Source organism: Dermacentor andersoni, chromosome 4 (genome assembly GCF_023375885.2).
Source record: "Dermacentor andersoni chromosome 4, qqDerAnde1_hic_scaffold, whole genome shotgun sequence".
Taxonomy (NCBI): Eukaryota; Metazoa; Arthropoda; class Arachnida; order Ixodida; family Ixodidae; genus Dermacentor; species Dermacentor andersoni.
The window spans coordinates 83,697,263-83,720,047 of record NC_092817.1 but is presented as its reverse complement, the minus strand read 5'-3'; the positions used below and the strand labels follow the sequence as shown (position 1 = coordinate 83,720,047).

The window sequence follows — 22,785 nt, the reverse complement described above, 5'->3', positions numbered from 1 at the left end:
ATAGATAGATAGATAGATAGATAGATAGATAGATAGATAGATAGATAGATAGATAGATAGATAGATAGATAGATAGATAGATAGATAGATAGATAGATAGATAGATAGATAGATAGATAGATAGATAGATAGATAGATAGATAGATAGATAGATAGATAGATAGATAGATAGATAGATAGATAGATAGATAGATAGATAGATAGATAGATAGATAGATAGATAGATAGATAGATAGATAGATAGATAGATAGATAGATAGATAGATAGATAGATAGATAGATAGATAGATAGATAGATAGATAGATAGATAGATAGAGCTATCGATAATATGCGCGAAACTTCCGATACATGCAGGCGCGCCTGCGGCGAGTGATCACGCTTAACATTAGTTAACCAGTGAGAAGCAGTCACTGGAGAAAGATAAATATGTACACGGGTCAATATTTGATGCTTGTCCAGGGATGTCCCCAGACGTAAAGCCGTCCCCAACCGGGCGCCATAACGTAAGGATATTCCAACGTGTCCCTGTTCCACTTCCGTCATTCTCTCTTCGCTATTGGCCTTTCTTTTTACAATTAAGGCATATTTCATGTGAAACCACACGCATTGATTTAGCCTATACCTGCGCGCAACGAAGTTAGGTAAAGTGGTGGTTGCTCACCTCGTTGTAGATTTTCAGAGTTTCCCGCGCTTGATTGCAGTAAATACAATGCTCCTCAATCGAAAGTGCACTTCGGTAGCCGAGACGTCATTTGATCTCGCAACACCCCAGGTTACCACAGGGAAAATTAAAAAGAAATTCAGTGCCATTCCACTATGTCAAGGTGGATGACCAGCGAAGCTGTGTATGTGCGCCCTTTAATGGCGAACTGTACATTGCCGTGCGTCGAACGCCGTATGTACTACATAAACGGAAGGCGAGGCGCGACTAGTCGCTCCTCCACAATGTTGAACCTCGGTAGATGATGAGGCACCGGGAGGAATGTATACCCATGTATTGTTGCAAAACTCGGCACAACACTTTTTTACTAACGAATCCCGTCACGCAGAACAGACACGCACGTCACCGCACTCCGAGGGCACACAGTGCTTCACTTAGCCAAGGCGATCGTGCGTTGGCCGTCGTCCCTCAGTGAAGTAACGGTTGGGAGTTCACTCGAAAACCACAAGCGGTCACACACAGCATATATAGGCCACACAAAACTGGTTCCCCACAAACTCCCTCTGAAACCTGGCCGTTGCTCCGATGAAACGTTCCAACTGTGCGGGATCGGGGACACATGGACGGCTCGCATTTCTTTCCGCCTCGCGGTCCTGGCGGGCAGCACGCTCACGGGACCGCCACCACGGGAGAACGGAAGGAAAGGAAAGGAGATACGCAAGCGCTTGGAATGCCCACATAGATAGGGCGGGGCGGACGTAGACATGGTCTACGCGGGTCAAAGTGTAGTATCTGTTTCTATCAGTTTGATATCTGATACGGGTTGTATTTGTACCTAAGATATTAAACTGGTTTTTGCCAGTTAGGGGACTGCTTAAAGCCTGCTTCACCTCCGCCGCGGGTCGGTCCTGTATTGCACTATCTTCGGAATCAGCCCACTTATGGGGAGAAATTCTCAATCTACACGGCTCGATAGACGCGCGTAATTTTTTGCAGAGCCTAGCCATATACAGCCTCGATGTAAAAAAAAAGAAAAGAAAGAAAGAAAGAAAGAAAGAAAGAAAGAAAGAAAGAAAGAAAGAATACGCCTCAGTTTTCAGAGTGGCTGCCATCTTGCGAGCACTGAAGGACACGGACTGGATGCGGATTCAATCGCGTTGAGCATTGCAAACAGACAAGAGTGGCGCGTAGATCCCGCGGTGGCAGTCGCGTTTGGAAAGTATCAAACGGCTGCACGGTACCTCTCGATGAAACTCAGCATCCATCCAGAAGGTAGACGTCACGAAAAAATGCCTTTACGTAAAACTCACTGCCCGCAACGTCACCGATTGTGCCACGTGACTTCGCTAAGTTATCCAATGCAAAATGCGCCGCGCAGGAAACGGGGAGATGTGCGCGCCCTAGACGGGGGGCGGGCAGCGTAGCGCGCGTCTCCGCTTCTACTCCAGCCGTGGCTGCGCATGAAGCGTCTGAGCACAGCCGCGCGTGCCATATCTTGGAGGTGATCTGCGGTGGGTTCGAAGGCTAAGCGACTCGAGATAGCTGATGGCTCTGTATGCGCTGTGTTCTCACGCGCTTCGTTCAGGTTGAAGCGAGAGTCAGCACGAAGGGGGATTCGCTGGTCCCTGCTGCCGCTCTTCATCTCCCCGGAGATCGGAGAGCGAGTGTCCGCGAGTGAGATGTGTTCATATTTGCCTGTGCGTGCGAGACACCATTCTTGTGACTCTAGATAGTAGGCGAATGCTTACAGTAGTTTTACAGCTGATACAACGACTAACCTTACTGCGTATAGCTATCTAATAATTTGTAACAATGTTTCGCCTTTCGGGCGAAACTGCGACATTATTTAGCGCCCTGTTGCACACCGCCGCGATCGTCGAGGAGACACCGCCAGGTAATCGAGGAAAAGCGGACCAATTAGAGACGCCGGCACCGCACTCCTCACCGCTACCTCTCCTGTGTGATGTCGTCATGACGTCAGCGCCACCCGCACCACTTGCAGACGACGGCGCAGCACTCCTCTCCCGGTGACCAACTTTCGCTCCATTGGTTCAACCAATCGAGACCTTCTCCATTTGCACGCGCTTTTCGCCTCTTGACAGTCGGTTAGATAAGAAAAACCTGTCATAAATAGGCAATGTTATTTGTTCAAAACCAAGCAGAAGGGGACTCCTGTGAACCAGCAGAGCGTTTAATTCGGCTATTCAAAAAACATGACACCGCCCCGCCCACATTTGCATCGGCTGTTGCGTAAATTTGAAATAAATTTAAAGATTGGGATGAAATCAGGACGGGATATCTTTACGTTGACGCTCTTCATATCAGAGCATCCTGCAGAAGACAGACAGACAGATGTGCAAGCTGCGAACTCCGCGCCGAAAGCAGTCACGAGGGCTGCACGACTATGTCCCACGGTACCAGTGAGGGTAAGCATCCATGCAAGCTTGCACAGTTATAACTATATACGCAAGAGGTGAGTGTGCGTGAGTGTATGTGCGTGATGCGTGCATGAGTGCACAAGAGAGCCAGAGAGATAGAGAGAGAGAGAGAGAGAGAGGGATGAAGGCCGTCGAGCCCTCTATGTACATTTGCAGGTAAAGGTAAACCAAATGGAAAATATTTCAATACACTCCCTAGACTGTTCTCAGGCATGTAACGGGCGTTACGCGTCTCTTTCGCATGCATCCACTGGGAGTAGTGTCTGGTATCGCAGGATTTGAATAACTTAGTCAAAGCCAGTAAACATGTGTACAGTGCCAGATATTAATTTCTTTTTAACGTTGGTACTGTCTCCCCATGTACGTTGCATATTTCTTTCCCACATCGGAAACCGACTACGAATACGCATCCCTACCTGCCTACCATCCCTCCCTACGCCATATAGGACTTTACATCCAGGAGGCGAATATGGGGGAAACGGGAGTTGTGTGGAGAGGGTGTAGGGAAGCCCGAAACTGAATTTCGCACTTCATTGTGTCTTCCCACCCCCTACCACCACCAGGTCGCAGACAGCGTGTGCGCGTTTGATCGAGAAGCGTTGGGCAGGCGATCAAGTGCCGCGTATTCGACTCCTTTGTGTCGCCAGACGCCCCACAATCATACGGAGAACGAAAATAAAACGCAAAGGAACGAAGACAAAGAACGAAAGACGGAGAAAAACAGCGAACAATACCCTCGGCTCACCGTGACGGCAAAAGCGCCGGAAACGTGACTTCGACGTCGAAATTGGGCAATCTCGACTTTGAAACGTCTCCTTGCCGCTGCGAATGCGTCGGCTTGCTCGCTCTCAAGGAGAACGAAATATAGGTGAGCCCTTATCGTTTCTTGGTTTCTTGGGAATGTTTTTTTTCTCGAGCCAGCGCCCATTTGCTGTCCCCTGCAGCAGCGTCGTCGTCGCCAGCGGAGGCACGGAGGCCGCAGCGGCTGGCCCAACGAACGCAGCACAAGGGGCGCCGCTATCACTTCTAACACCCGTTTTCGATTAAGAACAAAGCGGACCCGCCTGTTCTTTCATTTCGATTCTCTCGTGTTCCTTTTTTTTTTTTGTCTGCGTCCACCAGTTGTTTCAGGCGCCGGCGCGTGAACGTATACAGAGATTTGCCGAGATTCCTTCCGTGCTCTCCGAGGAGGAAATGGGGAAGAATGTCGAGTTCGCGGGAACGCGCGCTATGTTCGACGCTCAAGGAGACAAAAGCAAAACGTGTATCGTGGATCAGCGGGGAGAAAATTGAGAGTGGAAACGGGCACGGCGCGGCTTTAGAAAAATAACCGACGGTTGGCAATCTCCAGGGCGTTTACAAATACAGCGGTGGCCGCTGCCGCCACCGCGATTTCGGAAAACACGTAGCGATGACCGACAAGGCGGTCAAAGAAGGCGATGATCTGCTGTTCGCTCCATTCTTTCCTGGCGCAGGGGCTGTGGGACAGAAAGGCAAACAAACGAAACAAAGAAAAAGCGAAACATGACAGTTCGGGACGACGTTTGACAACGCATGGCCTTCGGGAGAGCAAAAAAATAAAGGGGAAAATTGCGGGAAGCCAAAAATTTTGGGAACAAAACGGGGCGGGTACAGGGCGAAACCAAAACAACAAACCTCTTGCTTGTCGCAGGCCCGCCATGGCACGAACGAATCGGAGCGGTCGACCCGAAAATAAGGTGGGGAAGCGTGACGGACTGGCGAAGGAAAATGAGGACTAAAGAAGAATTGGGGAAAACTTGGCAGGAACGCGCAGGGGGGAAAACACGGCCCGAGTGAAATGGAGCGTCGCCCGATGAAACACCGGGATACATCCGCCGCATATGTTCCCTCCACCGAAACCGCCGCTCGCTGTATACCGGCACATCCCTCCTTTCTATCCCCTTCCCTACGAACCTCCCCCCCCCCCCCCCCGATTCCTCCTTGTTTCCCGGGCGTTTTGTGAAATCAAACCAAAATAACGCCGTCCCTGGCTTTCGTTCCTTGTGTAGAATGGGAACTTCGGCTCGGAGTCGGCGGAGGAAAAAAAATAAGTCCCGCAGACGGGAAACGGGGCGAACAAGTGAGGAAGAGAGAAGGAGGAAGAATCAAGACCGACAGAAGTAGCGCACGAACAGCAGCGCTTCCCGACGAAGACGACGACAGCGTAGGGCGAACAATTTGAAACGCGCCAACAACAACGGTCTTTCCGCTCCAACAGCGCAGGCGGACTGGAGGGGCTGACGACGACGATTCGATGATTGCTTCCAAATGCCTCGAATTCCTCCTGCAGCCGCCGGCCAAGGATGGAGAGCGGGGAAGACGACGACCTTCGCTTTGCCTCGGGCGCGCATTGTCCTGCTTGTCCTGCCTTGCACGGCGAGAGACTTGCCGCGGCCTGACGCCGCCGCCTTCTTTTCCGTTTTCCGTGAACGTGTAGCCCTTCTTTATTTGGTATAGAGTCCCGCCCTCGAGGCGTATATCGGTGGCCGCTCAGCCATCGGCGTGAAGTTGTTTGCCGGACCATCTTCGCGTCGTTTTCTTGACCATCACCGCGGAGAGGTATGCTGGGCACACACACACGCGCACGGGTGCACTCATACCGCCGGTGAAAGTATACGGTTACGCTTCACTCCTTTCTCATCTATTTTTTTTTCCTTACCGCTTGAATGGTAGCATTCTTCGTCACGACCTGTCTGGGCACCTCGTCGGAAGCATTCGACGCTATCTTTTTTTTTCTCTCGGACATTCGACGCACACCTTAAAATGGTAGGTGCTCGAAATGTGCGGCGCGCGCGATGTATTGCTGAAAGATACTGTTACACATTCCTGAAGTGGGCTGAACGTCGCGCCATCATGCTTGTAATATTTCTTTGGTACCGTTTCTCGTTTTGTGTCGCCGTCATCGCCTGTGTTCAAGTTAGTTCCGCTTCATTTTGAGGGCTCTCGCTATTGCCCTTTCTGTGCAGTTTAATAGTATTGCAGCGTGAACTTTGCACGCACTTGCGGGTCCCCGTCACACGGCACATGTCACCGACCTTCCTAGGCGCTCCGGAACGTAACTAGTGCCAGTATAATTCTGCATTATCTGGTAGTCATTCACGTACCACGCTGATGACGCACGCCCGGCGATGGTGCCATTGCCCGCTGTAAAGTCATCCGACAATACGTGAGGTTAGAAGCCAAAACAAACCCCGTTGCTCAGATTTGCTATACCTTGCAGTCGCGTGCGGATATGGCGGGAGTCAAAAGACAACAGGAAGAGTGAGAACATGTGCGATGCGCTGAAGGCGACTTCTGCAGGCCATGAAAAGAGGAAAGGGGTCTGCGTAGAAGTATGAGTATTTGGTAACATTTTTTTTTTTTTTTTGCCCGCACACGTTGTCATGTGGCATGTCCAATGTCCAACCAATGTCCAGAGGCTTTCCTCGTAGCGAATGTGCATAGGTTGCCTACGGAACTTATCGTCCAATATTATTCGTTCGCTCTTTTATCGGCTGGCCAATCCATATCCCAGAACCTCTAGCACTTTCTCTCTTGCGGTTTCTATCGCTGGACACAGCCACTGTAGATGGCCAGCATCCACTACGGACGAATCTCCGTAGGAATTGAAATAGCCGCCGCTGATGGAAAACGCTGTTGTTAATGGCGGTGGTAGCACAATACATCTCGCCGCCGTGACATGTGTAGCTGTGTCTCGTCCAGCGTGGATCTGCAAACTATACTGCGGCATACGGTAATGCATTCCGTACTCCAAGAGACCGAACTCCCTAAGAATTGGCGAGTCCGACGTGCGTCACCTGCTCTGGTCAAAAGATAACCGCCATGTTCTACTCCACATGGCAGGCAGTTATACGCTAGCAGTGTGTCCCACCGCCAGTGTGTCGCCTTGCGACAGCAACTGTTTCGCACGCGAACAGCTGCGCGCTCGAGAGCCGAAATCTGAAAGGTGTCAAGAGTCATAGACTGTTTGGCAGAACGTCGTAAATAACAACGGGCCACAGATTGGCCACCAAATTCTGACGTGGCAAAAAGAAGCGAAAGCTTAGAATTCCCCAAAAGCTACAAACGGAAACGAACTTGGACGAAAGAGGCTCCCACGAAACACACCAAACTAAAGCGATGAAAACCACGAGCATAATATTTTTTGACGAAAAGTCCACATTGCACACACACACAAAAAAAGTGTCATCAAAGACATTTTTATGGTGAAAATAGACGCGGATACCAGCCAATGTGACCGCACGATAAAGAAAGCCACAAAGGCAGAAGTTTGCGAGGAAGGTGGGGACTTGAAGGGGTCGAGTGTTTGAAAAAGGGATGTCGTTGGAGCCAGCATTTCGACAAGAGCACTTTCCTTCGTCAGGGCAAAAACTCGTGTTGCAATGATCGGCCGCGTTTGGCTTGCCCGAATTTGTTCCGAGGTTGTACGCTGTCGCTGCCATGAAAATATTCACAGGAACGCACATTAGCGGTCCCACCAGAAGGACCTTCATTAACCGATGCACAGGGCAGCGTTTTCTCTATTGGTATGAGGTCAATTTCTGTTACGACGTTGTGAACGAGATCGTGACATGGAATTTCTTTTTTTTTTTTAAAGGGGCGACAGGGGTGGACCTTTACTCTCGAACATATACATAATATAGGGAACGATGTTAGGTCCACTACAACAATGTGCATGTCCAAGCGAGCGAAATGCCTGAGAACTGTTCAGAACGATTGCAGGAGCCGAAGAAGCTCTTTTTTTATTCTTCTTCTGACCTCACAGATCGCAGCACGAGACACGAGACACACACCGGAGCACACGCCATATATATATATATATATATATATATATATATATATATATATATATAAAGGCGGCCGAGGAGGACGACGATGGCTGCTAGACATAACGATGATTATGATAATGAGCGACAGGTACCACAAAATTCAGCTCTTGAAAGTTATCTTGAAACAGCCACTGCAAGATATAATCGCCTTAGATACGAAATTACGCTACTAGTGACCTAGGCCCATTACGGGCATAAAACGATGCACGTACCCTTTAAGGGTCTTAGAAATTTCAGAAATGTTGCACCATCTCAAAGGCAACTGCAAAAAAATTTCGCTTCTTTTTTTAAATGTGTTATAAATTAGTAGTATGTACCACTAAAGCAAAGCCGCAGGCCTTGTAGTTATATATTTCGCAAGTTAGTGACCTTTAAACAGCGCCTAAGCAGACGACGCGTGCATTTGGTGGTTGCCGATCTGACGTAACTCCCCAGCACACTACCTCCGAGGCCGTCGCGAGTGCCGCCTTATCTCGGAGGTCATGCCCAGGAGCCGCGCTGTCCAGGTTATGCGTCACTTCCGGCTAGACAATGGCGGCGGCTTTTTTTTTTTCCTTTCTTTTTTTCAGTTTCAATATGAAAAGCGACTATTCATGCGGACTCTTCATGACGCTTTAGCTCGTATTTCAAACGCCAAACATTGCATGGAGGCTCCACTGCATCTGCACTATATTTAGCTATAGGCTTTTTACAGGGTCGAAAATTTCGTTGCAGCTGGCCTAACTCCCTGCCCTCCGGAGTTAAATTAGGTTGTAATGGTTAGATTAGGCTGCAGGATCAGTTGCGGAAATAGGAAACCACATGACTCCTGCAGCTAAATTTCGTTTATTACGCTTTATAAGGTGGTTATAAGTGATCAAAATTGCCAAAAAGAAAATGTACTGATTAACATGAAAAATTGAAAACCAACAAACAGTAGATATCTTGTGCACTACCGTCTGCGAGCGGCCAACAGCAATCAAACACAAACACACACACACACACACACATACAGATGCACATACACGCACGCACACAAACACGCATGTACACGCACGCATGCACGCACACACGCACACAAGCCGTCTTCAATCATACTTCACCTTACGCGTACATTTTCATCTGACGGTGCCTAGAAGTACTTCGATTACTCTCGTCGCACACCTCAAGTCGCGCAGTATTCATGAAGAGCGAGGGCGACAGAGTGGGTAAGAGTGAGTGAGGGAGACGGGGTGCCGAGCTGACAGGAGCAGTAGCCGGCAGCACAATCGGCGGAATCCCAGGCAGCTCTGCAACGACGACGACGACTACGACGGATTGTTCGAGTCTCGCTTAGGTGTGCGGCACACTGCGAGCCTCATGCGGAATGTCGCGAACGACGACACTGTCTCGGCACGACGAAGAAAGTATGCGTACAGCTCACATGCGAAGAGCAGCGGAATTGAAAAAAAATTTAAATATAAAAAAATGATCTCTCTAGATAAAAAAGTTTGAAAAGAAACGAAAGAGTGGGAAATATGGCTACCAAGGAACGCAGGGAGTGGTATATAGGGGTATGTAGTGGGGACTGCCGAGAAATTTGCTTTCGAGGCAACTCCCGTCGGTAAGAAGAGCGAGAGGAAGAGAAATAACGAAAATAATGAACGCAGTGAAGACGACGTTCAGACAAAGATGGCTTGAAGAGCGGAAACGGTATAGAAGAGGGAGCGGCATGAAGAAAGAAGGAGGAGCGTCGGAAAAAGAGATTACGTTCGCTGCGATGGGAGAGTGGGCTAGCGTCGGACAGCGCGAAGAATTCGCCCGCGATATCAACGGAGTGCAAGTAGAAGATGAAGAAACGCGGAGGGAATCTTGCAGGCAAATGATTATCAAGGCGAAAAAAAAAAGAAAAGAAAGATTAATAGAAGACAAAACAATGAACAGATGCCAGCAACTCCTCTTGCCTTGCGTCACTTGTCATTCTCCTTCGCCGAACGCACCGAGACTGTAAGATGCCGCGCATTCCTCGCCGTGGCGCACGTGGTACCGCCATCAAATGGCGCATCCTGAAATGACGGTGACGTTACCGTTCGACGCTGTCTGACGACTGTTTGTTACGTTCTCGCGGCTTCCGGATCCGTTCCCCGATTCCTGTTTCTGTACTTCTTTTTTTTTCTAGCCGACTCATTCTGCCTCTTGTTTTCATGCCTTCCTGTCTGCCACGGGTTCCCGTTAGTTATAACTCTAAGGGAAGCGTCCGCCTTTATATTCTGCAGCGCTCTTACATTGAGGACTTCGAGATGACGATGGCGCCTGAACTATGCGCTGCGTTTGTCCCAGCTGCAAAGTAATGCAAACTGTTTATTAAATCATCATCGTCGTCGTCTGTTATATTACATTAAGAGGCTGCCGCCACAAAAGGAAAAAGGAGCGGGGAGGGGGAGACGAGCAAACACGAAAAGGACATGTCATAAGATGCCGAATGCAATAATTAACAGAACAGCCACCGTTCGCCAGGCAATCAAGTACAATGCAATCACAAAAATACAAAAACATTTTTTTGTATTGTCCCCCAATACAAATCGTGCAACGTAGTAGCTGTGATTGGAACAGTGAACAGAAACAGCCATTACGTGAAGGAGGAGCAGCAAAGATAGAAAGGAGAGAGAGAGAGAATAAAAATATGTAAAAGGACAACAAACATTAACGGTAGTTACCAGATTGACAATCAACGTGGTAGCATTGTCATGCGCTCGGTGCTTCGTCGGAATGCAACGACTTTCTTCCTTTTTTTTCAGGGACCTTAGCAAGCGTGATTTCGCGATGTTATTACCGTGGCATGATGCGTCCTAAACAAGCTCTATGTGCTCCTCGCGTTTACGACCGTAGGTCACTCTGCAATTTCAATGAATGAGCGTCGCCGACGTGAGAATGCTCGCAACGCGGCCCACTCCGTAGAGCTCAGTCGAGGGGGCGGCGAATCACCTTCTCTATTTGCGTTTGAGATGTTCTCAAATTCGGGTCGGGTTCTTTCTTTTTTTTTGTGTGTGTGTGTGCGTGCACCCGATGTGTCCAGCTTAGTCAGGGAATTGACGAAGGTCACCTTCATCTGCTCTTCTTTCACGGGAGAGTTAGGTACGTGTATGAAAGCACCGGCGTAGAATAGTGCGCGGTACAGTTGTACACGACCGCGCGAACACCGAAGACGCGCCTGCACGCGTTGCACTGTCGCAACATCTTCTACGTTTTTATCGCGGTAGCATTTATAATGGTGCACGTTGTCACATTTAGGTGTAGCAGCCCCACTATTAAATGCGATAAAAACAGCCGTTGCAGTTTTGATGAGTCGCTTATTTTGTGTCCCGCCTCTAAAGGTAAGATCAATGAGAGGAAAATTTTTGAGTGGAACGTGCTTCGTGGCAGGGTGCATGGTAAACCACAACTGCAACTATATACTAGTAAATTTTACTGCAACGTATCTTAGCTGTACTCACAGGTGGCGAAAAAAAAATTCCGATAACGTCAAAACCAAATTTCCCGTTACTTGAGTGCTTAATGGGTGCCATTGGCCGTTACTGAGTGCGATTGACCGTTCTTCGTCGCACGCTCAATGGTAAATCATAACTTTCCGAATAAATTTTGCTGCCGTGTATGTTAGCTCTATCTCTGGCAATAAATGGCGAAAACTTCAGAACCAGCACTCCCGTTACCGTTACTTTCTGCTATCCTGCACCCTTACATTGGTTGCGGCGATGAGAGTGGGTAACAAATGGCGTTTAAGACTGGGATGTAAATGCTAGCCGGTCGGGCTCAGCGATCGTCGATGCTCGCTGAGCCAGCCTGACGTACCGACCCACTTGAGAATTGCATGCACACGCATGACTAGGATACGTGTAAATGAAGACATAGACGATGTTGCCGCCCTCACGTTACGTGGAACGACCTGAGCGAGGTTTGTCGACACACTCAAAACGGGGCCAGAACACACATTCACATGGTGGCCAAAGTAAGGAAGGTAACATTCCGTGCTTTCTTTATCGCACAATATGTCATTCGAATAGAAGAGTCGGCTTTCCTAGAGATCCCGTAATGACATGTGATGTGCACTACGGGACGTTATCTAGGAATGTCATCACAGCCCCCGAAAAGGCAAGGTACCGAAAAGCAATCACGTTAAGATAGGCACGCGTTCCCGCTTGCCTGTCAGCATGAATTCTGTCATATGAGCCTTGAGAGACCAATCGCTTTCGCCGAGAAGCGTCAGTACGAAGTGACGTCATAAAAAGCATCATATTAGAAGCGACGCAAGAGAGAGAAAAACGCAAGGAGAGGAAAAGTAGAGAGGTCAACCAGGCCACCGTCCGATTTGCTAGCCTACATTGAGGGTAATAAAAAGGGGGAATAGAACAAGGAAAAGAGGGAGAGAGTGAACACCGCGTGAACGTAGAAGGATGCGCTGGACTATAAACGGTCAATGAGGCTGGTGCCCTTTAAACACTGTAGTAGCGTACGAATATCTTTCTGTGCCAGCGACGGATGTGGCTACGGTTCAATACTTCCCCTCCGAAAACGTTCTGCAGTCCAACCGGGTTATTGCTGCTTGTTGAGAGATACAGCGTGACCATTTAAGGTAGGGTGTGCAGCTTCAGCGCTATTGTTCCTCGCGCATCACGGCGTAAGACTTCAATTTCTCTGGTTACGCCCATGTAACCGTGCTGAAAGAGAAACTCTTCTCGAATGCCTACAAGGAGAAGCGCCTTTCGCATGCCCACATGAATCACCCGGCGTTTCCAGAAGTATCCTTGCACAGCCAGCAAGAAGGTGTTAAGTCTCCTTCCTTCTTTCTTTAGTAGTAATCGGTTCGTTGAACGTTTGGTATCGAGACTCAGAATATTGGCAGAGACACTCAAGCGGAGCAACTGCCCGCCTAGATCGCCGTGCTATCACCACCACACCCCACTCGCTAAAGTAAAAAAAGCATGCTAGTCTTACGGGACGACAGAGAAGCGTTTATAGTCACGGAAACTGCGGCAGCTATTGTACTCGTTTCGAAGAACTTTAAACCGTGCTCAGCGAAAGCCGGGAACGTCCCTTGGCCAGTACAACGTTGCGGTCTACTTTGCCTGATTCCAATCCGGCAGGTTCTGGTGATAGCATAGGCATCACTAGGAAAGAGGACGGAGCGCGAAAAGTAATAGTATTGGGCATTAATTATTACATTATTCCAACCTGCGCTGCTAGTGGGCAGGCATGACTTGCTGCTGTCACGTTCGTCGGTAGCTTTATTATGCACAGACGCGTCAGCATCAAGTTGTCCTTTTACGCTCCACCTGCACGCTATTAGACAAGTTGGTCGCAACTCCTTCAAAATATTTTAATGCGTTAGCATTAGGATCGTCAAAGCGTAACAACGCGTGCGTGCGAAGTGTGGGAAACTGGTCACGTGGTAGAGGTAGGGAGGGGATTGCAGAGCTTAGAAGAGTGTGTGCGAATGTATCAATATATATATATATATATATATATATCGCACGCACGGCTTTATTTTCTACGCTTCGAACTGAGGGGGACGATTTTTATTAAACCTATCATAAGAAGCCAACAAACCAAGTTCCTTCAAGTTTGTTGACTTCTTATGATAGGAATAATAAAAATCGGGCCCCTCGGTTTCCTTTCTTCTGTTTCACCACGTAACGAGGATATCGAACCCGGAAACATTGATGTCTTCAGGTAGCATGTGTGGGTTTATTGACCATTTGCCGTCACCCAAATAGATCACATACTCGGGACGCCTGCGGCCGAAGGATGTTCCACATCCGCCGCCTAGGTTTGTGAGCGGTGGCGCTGGCTAACACTCCCAACGTATAGTTCTAGTGGTAAAATGTAAATACTCAAGAAAGTGGATGAGGAAACGACGCTGCAGTAGCTCACTTGGTAAGAGCATCCCACACGTAATGCGAAGACGTGAGTTCGTATCCCACCTGCGGCCAGTTGTTTTTTCATCCACTTTGATTTCCATCATTTATAATTTCTCGAATTCAATTAGTAAGTACATGTAATTTCCCCTATGTTGTCCTTCGTGTCTTTGTTTGTTGGCTTCTTATGATGATACGATTAATAAAAATCGGGCCCCTCTGTGTCCTTTCTTCTCGTATATATATAGTTTCATCTAGTTTCACAATATTACTACCCATGCATTGTTGTGTATTAATATCTTCGTTTACTTATATGTGCATTTAATTAGCTATTTTTTGTAATTGTAGTGATTTAGGTGTTCTTTCCTGCCATTGTAACATTTATATTAACCAGTTCAGCAATTAACCTCTTACTAGATGACTCTACACACACACACACATATATATATATATATATACTCACACGTATAACATATAACACCTTGAAATGGAGTAAACGTGGTTTAAATCATGGATCCCGGACCTCAAACAGGTACGACGTAGTGCTAGCGCGTTTACCTCGCATTTACCGCTCAACCACCACTGAATATTTATATGCCTGTCACTGTCATCGTAATCGTTGTTGTCGTTGGGCATACTGATATAATCTCGATCGGGTGAGGCGGGTCTTCACTGCATGAATCAGGCAACGACGACGAAGCCGGGCATCCTGATGATGAGAACAAAAGTAGAAAATATTGTATTCACTTCATTGGTACGTGTGTGCGACTCTCATCTGAGTCTCGAATGGTTCATATTAACACGGGGGCCAGCACGACCTTACATAACCTCCGGCAGTCCTGTGGTCGTCGCCGTCTTCTTCCGGAGCCTGTCTTTCCCTTTGCCCATCCTTGGTGTGAGCTCGGGGAAAAGGATGACATTGTCTTGACCTCCGGTTTCTTCTGTCCTTTTTTGTCAGATCGTGGAAAATTGTGACGCCGTTTCGGAGAAGAGGGCAATCATGTTGACGTGGGGAAGCCCGTTTGAATGCTTCTCACACCTGACAGGTCGATCATAACAGCCTGTCAGCCGCCGCCACAGGAAGTGTCGAAGGGGCTACAGTATCCAAGCACCTCGAAGAGACTGGTAGGCCCCATGCTTCTTGCTTCGTTTCGCCGATCGTTCCACGGCCCACCTGGTGACACCTTCTGGAAATAAACCACGCCCAGTACAAGGCACAACCAACAGCGAGCACCCAACCAACCACGAGAACTGCCAAGTCCACACGTTCTTCACATAAAACCTTATCGGAATCGTACCTGCAGCCCTCGCTCGAGATTTCTGAAAGCTAACAACGGAGAAAACCAGAGTTCATTGCGTATTTTAACCAGCCTAATGCCTAACGTCTTTGTGTTTCTTTTTTCCGAGAAAGCCACGTTTGTTGAGAGACTGAGAACGCATTCAAACCCAGCAATAGCGTTAATCCTAAATTCATAACGGACAAAGAAAGTACCTTCGAAGAAAAGCAAAGAACAAAAGGAGATCAAAAGATGAAGCGCCAACAGAGACAGCACATTAAGAAAGAACAAAGACAGGAAAAGGCGCTCCTGTCTTTAGGGGCCCTTTACAATAAACAAGAAACGTATGGATGTGCCTAATCGGAACATTATTAACGCTTAGTGCGCACTCGATTGGATCTTTGTCTGAAAGCTTTCGGGCCTCGCCGAAGGCATCAAAGGGCGCCAGGCATACGCTGCCCTCTGTAGTCGTCTGCGACTTTGTGTGCCCGCGGTTTGCTTTTTCGTCCCTGAAAATGAGGCCGTGAACGCGGGAGGAATTGCCAGCCTCCTTTCTCCTTCACTGTCGTGGCGCATTCTACTGCTGTGACAGACTGACTGGTCCTGTTCGCACACGCACATCTCCGCCCGGTTGAACCTTTCAGCCGCACCCCTACTCGCGGAGACCCGTTCTGATTTGTTATTAGGTGTCGCCTTCGTTTTCTCACTCGCTACAACGAGCCCTTCGAAGTTTTGCCTGATGGCCTGTTCGCTTTTCTTACGGGCTGCGGTGTGGCGACTTCCTCTATTCTTTGCTGAGCCGAATGCTTGGCTCGTTTGACTTTGCGCTGTTTAACCAATCTTTAATTTTTACCATGGCAAGCAGTCGCCTAACGCGCCTCTGAAGTTCCCGATCGTTGAGTTTCTGCCCTGCTCGACCGCCCTGGCCATCTACTCTCCTTTTGACAATTCCTGAAAGTCGCCCAAGTGCGGAGGTACGAGGGAGTTTTTCAGCGCCTACTTGAACCTTTTGGGACTGTTTAAACTGGTCTCGCCTCCGCAAGGAACGTCCTCCGCGATATTCCTTGTTTCTACTTTCGCGACGTAATCGCTCCCTTCTTCCGTCGCGATTCCTTCAACAGCCTTCGGTAAGACTGAAGAGCTTTCCGAATGTGTTAGTGCCAAATTAGTCTCTCATTCCTCTGCTAGCCCTTGCTGCGGTATTCTCACTCACCCGGATGCCTCCTCGCTAGAGCCTTTTTCACTGATTTCACTAGCTATGTGCTGTGCTTCCTGAATGTCACTGTCACGAGGCATATTTTTGGCTTCGCTGCCATGATTTATCTCTGCCGCGATCTCTTGACCCTTGGAACGCATGAGAGCTTGGACCGTATGGTCGCCAAAACTCAGATCCTTCTTCTTCAACAGCACCTCCGAGTGATTTGAAAGTAAGTAGGGATATTGTTTCGACATATTTGGCGATACTGCTGCTTCAGTCAGCGATAGTTCAAACGGCCCTTCAATCTTTACGCTGGCTATGGGCAAGCCAACACTATTCTTCTCGACTACCGGCCGGATCCACGCATATTGCCCGTGAAATCCTCTGGATTCACAAACGCAGGGCGGACAACGTCCATTGTCGCAGCTGAGTCCCAACGTACTTTTACACAGCATTCCATTTAATAATAGGTCGCGCAAAGGAAGGGTTCTAAGAGGGCCAAGTTGTCATCGCCGTCTTTCACAAAATAAAGAAAAAAAGAAATAGGCTTCCGACAGCCGATCGCAAGTTGTCCAGGCTCCTGGCAGCGGAAGCAGACGCCCGGTTTTCGACCCTCAAACGCTTTTCATGTTTTTGTTTCGTCTTTTCCTGCGGTGTTATTCCCTCCTGAATTATCGGGCTGCAAGTCTTTTGTCCTTCCTGCAGTCTTTTCATGGTGAATGGGGCGCCTGTTTTCCTCTTTACTGAATCTAGTGAATGGCCTGACCTGCGTTTCCTCGGATTCGCGACGTGCAGCGAATTCATCTGCTAGCACTGCAACACGTTCTAAGTCCTTTTCGCCCGACCTATCTTGAATCCACAAACGCATGTCTTCGCTCAAGGACCCATAGAACTGCCCCACGCAGATTAACTCAATAACCTTGTCGTGACAACCAAACGCGTCTTCCCCATTTAGCCGCTCAGTTAAATTAACCTTCAATTTATAAGTGAAATCTTGAAATGATTCCCCCGGTGTTCTAGCTGCCTCCCGAAAACGAGAACGGAAAGCCTCCGCTGAGAGCCGATATTTCCTTAGCAACGCGGCTTTTACTTTCTGATAGCCATCTGCGTCGTCTCTCGTTAGCTTTGCAATTATTTCGGGTGCTTCACCAGGAATAACGCTCAGAATCTGTTGTCGCCAACTCTCTAGTGCCAACCCGTTTTTTTTTTCGGAGGTTCGTTCAAAAGTAACGAGAAACAATCCCATGCCATAGTTTGCCTTGTATAACGGTATGAGATCCCTTATTTTTACTCGCGCTTTACCTGAACGTCTACCATTTATTGAGATATTATTTGCCGATTGCATAGCCAGATCCCGCTGTTCGTCTAGTTCTTTTAGTTTTAGTTAGTGAGCTCTCTGTCTTTCTTCAGGAGCTCTGCGCTGCTCTCGTTCCTCTCTTTCTACAGCGCCCCTTTGATCAGCTCGTTGCCCTTCCTCTGCAGCTCTTTACCTTTCTTCCGCAGCTTTTTGTTCAGCTTTCTGAGCTCGTTTCTCTATCTCTTCCCATGCCTCTGAAATTTGTCCTCAAGAGCCCCGCACTTCTAGATCGTTTCAATGAGCTGCGGCTTTCTCTGACTTTTTCCGACCTGAATTCTCAGCTCTTCACATAGTAATAACAACTCTAGCTTTTTTCCGTTTTCTTAAATCCATGGTTAATTCCCGAACGAGGACTTTCTTACTCTGCTGTGACGTGAGGAAGCTTTCAACAGCAACGTGCACGTACAGAAACTAATTTGTAGTTTTGGAAAACAGACGAGCTAAAACTTGGCAAATTCTGAAGGAAAGTCAAGCGCTCACCATTCTGCTGAAGCCAGGACGAAGGGCGTGGTATCCCATTGATGCCTACCAGTTGATATAATCTCGACCGAGTCTTCACCGCAGGAATCAGGAAACGACGACGAAGCCGGGAATCGTCATGATGAGAGAAAAAGTAAAAAATATTGTATTCACTTCATTGGTACATGGATGTGACTCTGATCTGAGTCGCGAGTGGTTCTTGTCAACACGGGCTTAAATAGCCTCTGGCGGTCCTGTGGTGGTCGTCGTCTTCTTCCGGAGCCTGCCTTTCCCTTTGCCCATCCTTGGTGCCAGCTCGAGGAAAGGTCACGTTGTCTTGACCTTCGGTTTCTTCTTCTATCCCTATGTGTCAGCTTGTGAAAATGGTGACGTCGTCTTGACCTTGTGGCCTGTCTTCCCCTTTACCCATCCTTGGTGTCAGCTCGGGGAAAATAGTGTCGTCGTCTTGAACTTCGGTTTCTTCTTCCATCCTTTTGTGTCAGCTCTGGGGAAAGTGTAACACCGTTTCGGAGAAGAGAGCAATTATGTTGACGTGGGGAAGCCCGTTTGAATGCTTCTCACACCTGACAGGTCGATCATAACAATACCCACTGCATAGGAAAAGCCAAGAAAACGTCGCTACCAAAAGCGTCTGCCTTCTCTGTCAACTGCCCTCTGGTATACAGGCACCGTCTCGACGTCAAACACATGGAAAATTCTGTCAAAGCCGTTACCATGATGACCATTCCATGAGGCAAATCTGATTAGTTTTCAATAAGTACACTTGAGTTTGTAGAGATAAAGAAAAATCGAAAATCAAGAAACACATAAACGGCGAAGAAACCAACGGGACCAGAACTACAGGTACTTAATATTCAGACACTTGGCTGCCAAATAAATGAAGCACATTTCAATTCAGTTCACTTCATTTGTTAGGAAATGCAACATGGAAAGGAAGCACTAGTCGAAAAATGCACTACAATAATAAGCTCGACTTTGAGACGTCAATGCGGGAACATCGCATGGTACATTGCCTCGCAAATTATCATGCCGAATAAAACACACTGTCATCCAATCAGACAAAGACTTCTTTAGGTGAAAATAATCGGTGTCATGCCATTTGGCCCACTTCAATGATTCATCGTTAAAAAAAAAAGAAATCTTTCTCGGCAGACATTATCACCCACGCCGTTTTCTTTCGCATTCAATTTGACTCATTTGTGATGCGCTCTTGCAAGCCATTACTAAAATGATGCCGCAAGAGACCTCGTGAATATTATTCCAAACAAGCACTGCGGTGCGAAACGAGCATTTCTACAGCAGATGGCCATTGGCCGACTGGCTTCACTAACGATTTGTACATCATGACGATTGACTGGTATTTGCTCATAGGCACAGTTCTATTATAAGAACATTGTTTGGGAATTCAGGCGCAGGTATGTAGTGCGTAGTTTCGCGAACACATGCTTTACATATCGCGTTGAATTAGCTGGCATTATGATCGCAGTCGGTCGAGAGAAAATAAAATCGAAACATGTATGCATGCTCCTGGCAACATTGGCACACACCGCGAAATCAGTATTCTAGCAGGAATAAGATGAGTTTCCCAGAAAATTGTTGTCCAGTTTCTTCTTCATAGCCTAATTAAATAGTTTTCTTCAACGTACCTTAGCAATATTGTTACATAATTCGAGTTATCATTAGCACACATTAGAACTAAGGTGGACTGCACGCCAAATTAGGTGGGCATTTGTTTTTACGCAAATTCCTATATTTCTCTCTGGTACGATTCCCGGTTTACCGCGAGTTTTTCCAACCGTCTATATGTTTCCAGTATTCTAAAATTTTTCTGGTCCTGTCACTTCTCCCTCCGCTTCCTTATCCTCCTCTTCCTTTTCGTCCTCTTTCTTTTCATGCTCAGACCTTTCTTCTTCATTCTGTCGATCTCCTCGACCTTGATATAGGCGGTGTGCTCTTTGCTAGTGGCACTTTGCACTCTGCCGTTTCCAGTTTCATTCGTATAAGTGCTTTATGTGGATGTGTCGTAAAATAATAAGCAGATGTACGCAACACGCCCGTCATATTCGTTGAAAAAAAATAAGAGAAACAAGCACTGGGTTCGTCAGATGATCACGTCCCAGTGGTTCGCGTGCTCCTAGGAGGTGGGGCGACGGAGGTGGACAAGCTACCATTGGGAGAAAAGCTATGACAAGATCTATCCACCCACCACCATGGCCACGTTCCTAGCATTAACCCACCTGCCAAAAAAATTCTGTCGTTTCTTTTTTCAGCTGTCCTTCCTTTCTTTGTTTCTTTTGCTAGATCAGGGTACATAGACATAAACACACGTTATTGGGAATAGGCGGTTCCTATCGAATAGGCGGGACACTATATCCTAGACAGTGTTCTCAGAATCTGTCCTTTCCGCACTACATGTGCTCTTTTATAGGCTTTCCGATGGCCTTGGTTTGCAGATATTTGTTCTTACTTTTTCACGTAGATTATTTTCAATCAGCTGTTTTTCAGAGGTGGTCGTCAAAAAGCCCTTCCGAAGTGAAGTGTACGGATGCTAACGTTGTGCGACGAGCGACCTTGGCAGCACGACAAAAAAAAAAGAGAGAGAGATAGCCAGAACTAATCTGGCAGCAGTGCGTGACGGTGTACCAACTAACTACTACTTTGCGAGCAGGTATTTGTGTCGTACGTCTCATGCTTACTCTCTTTTTTTTTCCTTTTTATGCGATATCATTTAATCAGGCCCTAAACCTGGTCTGTCGTGCACCGGGGCAGAGATAGTGAAACGATTCTATGCCAATTCTGTTCTTTCTCGCGTTTCGTGAGTAGTCGGAGCGGTGCTTCGCCTACGTGCGTTATCGCTGTGATCGACATGCCACGAACGGCTGATGATAAAAATAGGAATAGAATCGCGCAAAAGGAATCTTTACGTCATACAGGCCGAGGTTATCGCTAAAACTCTGGGCTCGTATTCACAAAGCGGTCTTATGCAAGAATGTTTCGTAAGAGAAAAGTCCCGCGAATCCTGGTGCTCCACAAATCATTAGCGAATGCGGCCAGCCAACTGTAAAGAAAGCTTATGAACACTGAGCTTCGCAAGTACTACCCCTGATGTCCGTAACCGCCGTTGCAGTAGGAACCAGAAAATAAATAGCGAAAATTTCTCCGGAAGTGGGATTTGAAGAACTGAAGTTGCAGTCTACATTGTCATTGCTCTTCACTGGCTACGATTAAGCTAGAAACTTAATTACTAAGCCTGCGAACCAAAAATTGCAGCGAAAGAATGAGTGTTGTAAAGAAGTGACAGAAGTAGAAAAATCTATATAGCCGAAGCAATTCATTCCTGCTATTAAAACCAAGACATCGTTAACAAGGAACACGGCAAACATTCTACACTCTGGCGCACACATCGGTAACGATAAATGAGACGAGTCCATCTACCTGGACCTATGTTGACTGATCTTTGACTAGCCTGATCTTTGACGAGAATGCCGAGACACTCTCTTTCCTGTGGACTGAGTCGAGCCTTGTCCGATCAAGGCTCCGAGCAGCCTCATTTAGGCAAGCAGATGCTGTATACAAAACATAGATCAGCGCAAATAAGCTGCTGCTGAGGCTTTGGTTTCACGCTTTTTCGCAGCCAAGAAAGGGACATTATAAGCGTAGCGATGACGACGACGATATGTGTGGTGGACACCGTGAGAACATGCGTGCATATCCTTAACAATTACCTTCGTTTTATAGAATACTGAAACCTGCAGTAAGCTTACCCGACAAGTGGCTCCATCTATCAACAAAATAAACTTAGCAGTTCGTTTGCCAATTGAGCGGCTTTGTTACGAACGAGCAAGCCCGGTCGTTCATTATATCTTACCCGGTCGTGCTCGATATACACACCAAAGGCGCCAGTGGCGACGGCTTGCCTGCTTGACAGCGCATGCTCAGAAACAAGCGGTTTCCAAGCGGTTCATTAGTCATTGGCTTGCAAATTGTCGACAACCTCATTCGCTGTTACTGCTGGAATGGGCCCGTTTCTAAAGCAACTATTGTGTACGAAGGGCTTTGTGATTCTGGACCCAGTTATTTACGAAGACAGTGTACTGCTGACAACGCAACGATCCGGAGCAAATATATAGACAACCCCGTAGCCTTGTACGGTCGTGAACGAGATTTGGCACCGACAACGACAACATCTCTTAGCCAACCTACTTCCCTCATTGTAGGCTCCCCTTCGCTCTCGCACATTCATCTTAAGGACGTGCCTCCCCTGCTCTCCGTCATGTTCTCGCCGCTCGTCAACGTTCGCCGCGGAGAGCAAGTGCGGGAGTCCTGTCTTTCCGCGGCCTCCTCCTCCGCCATCTTCTCACCTCGGCTCGGCGCCTCCCTCCCCGCGTAAACCTCGTCGATCAGCGGCCAGGCGCAGCCACCATCCTCGCCTCGACGGGAAAGGAGCAACCGGGCGCGCGCCGCAGCCATCCCCGAGCGCTACGCACATACGAACACTGACGACTCAGCGCTGCAGCGCGAGATGCGCCATCCTTCCGACGCCGCTAATGAATTTCGATTCAAGGCGTCGTTTGAGGCGGCGCCGCATGGTGCAGTCTACCTCCTCGACATCTCCCCTCCAGGCGTCATCTCAAACGCTCCCTCAAGACTGCC

At 47.9% G+C, this 22,785-nt stretch overlaps 1 pseudogene; it reads left to right on the top strand.

Annotated features, from left to right (window-relative positions):
* The first annotated feature begins 1,426 nt into the window (after positions 1–1,426).
* On the top strand, positions 1,427–1,606 carry LOC126537217 (U2 spliceosomal RNA; annotated as a pseudogene).
* Positions 1,607–22,785: the final 21,179 nt, after the last annotated feature.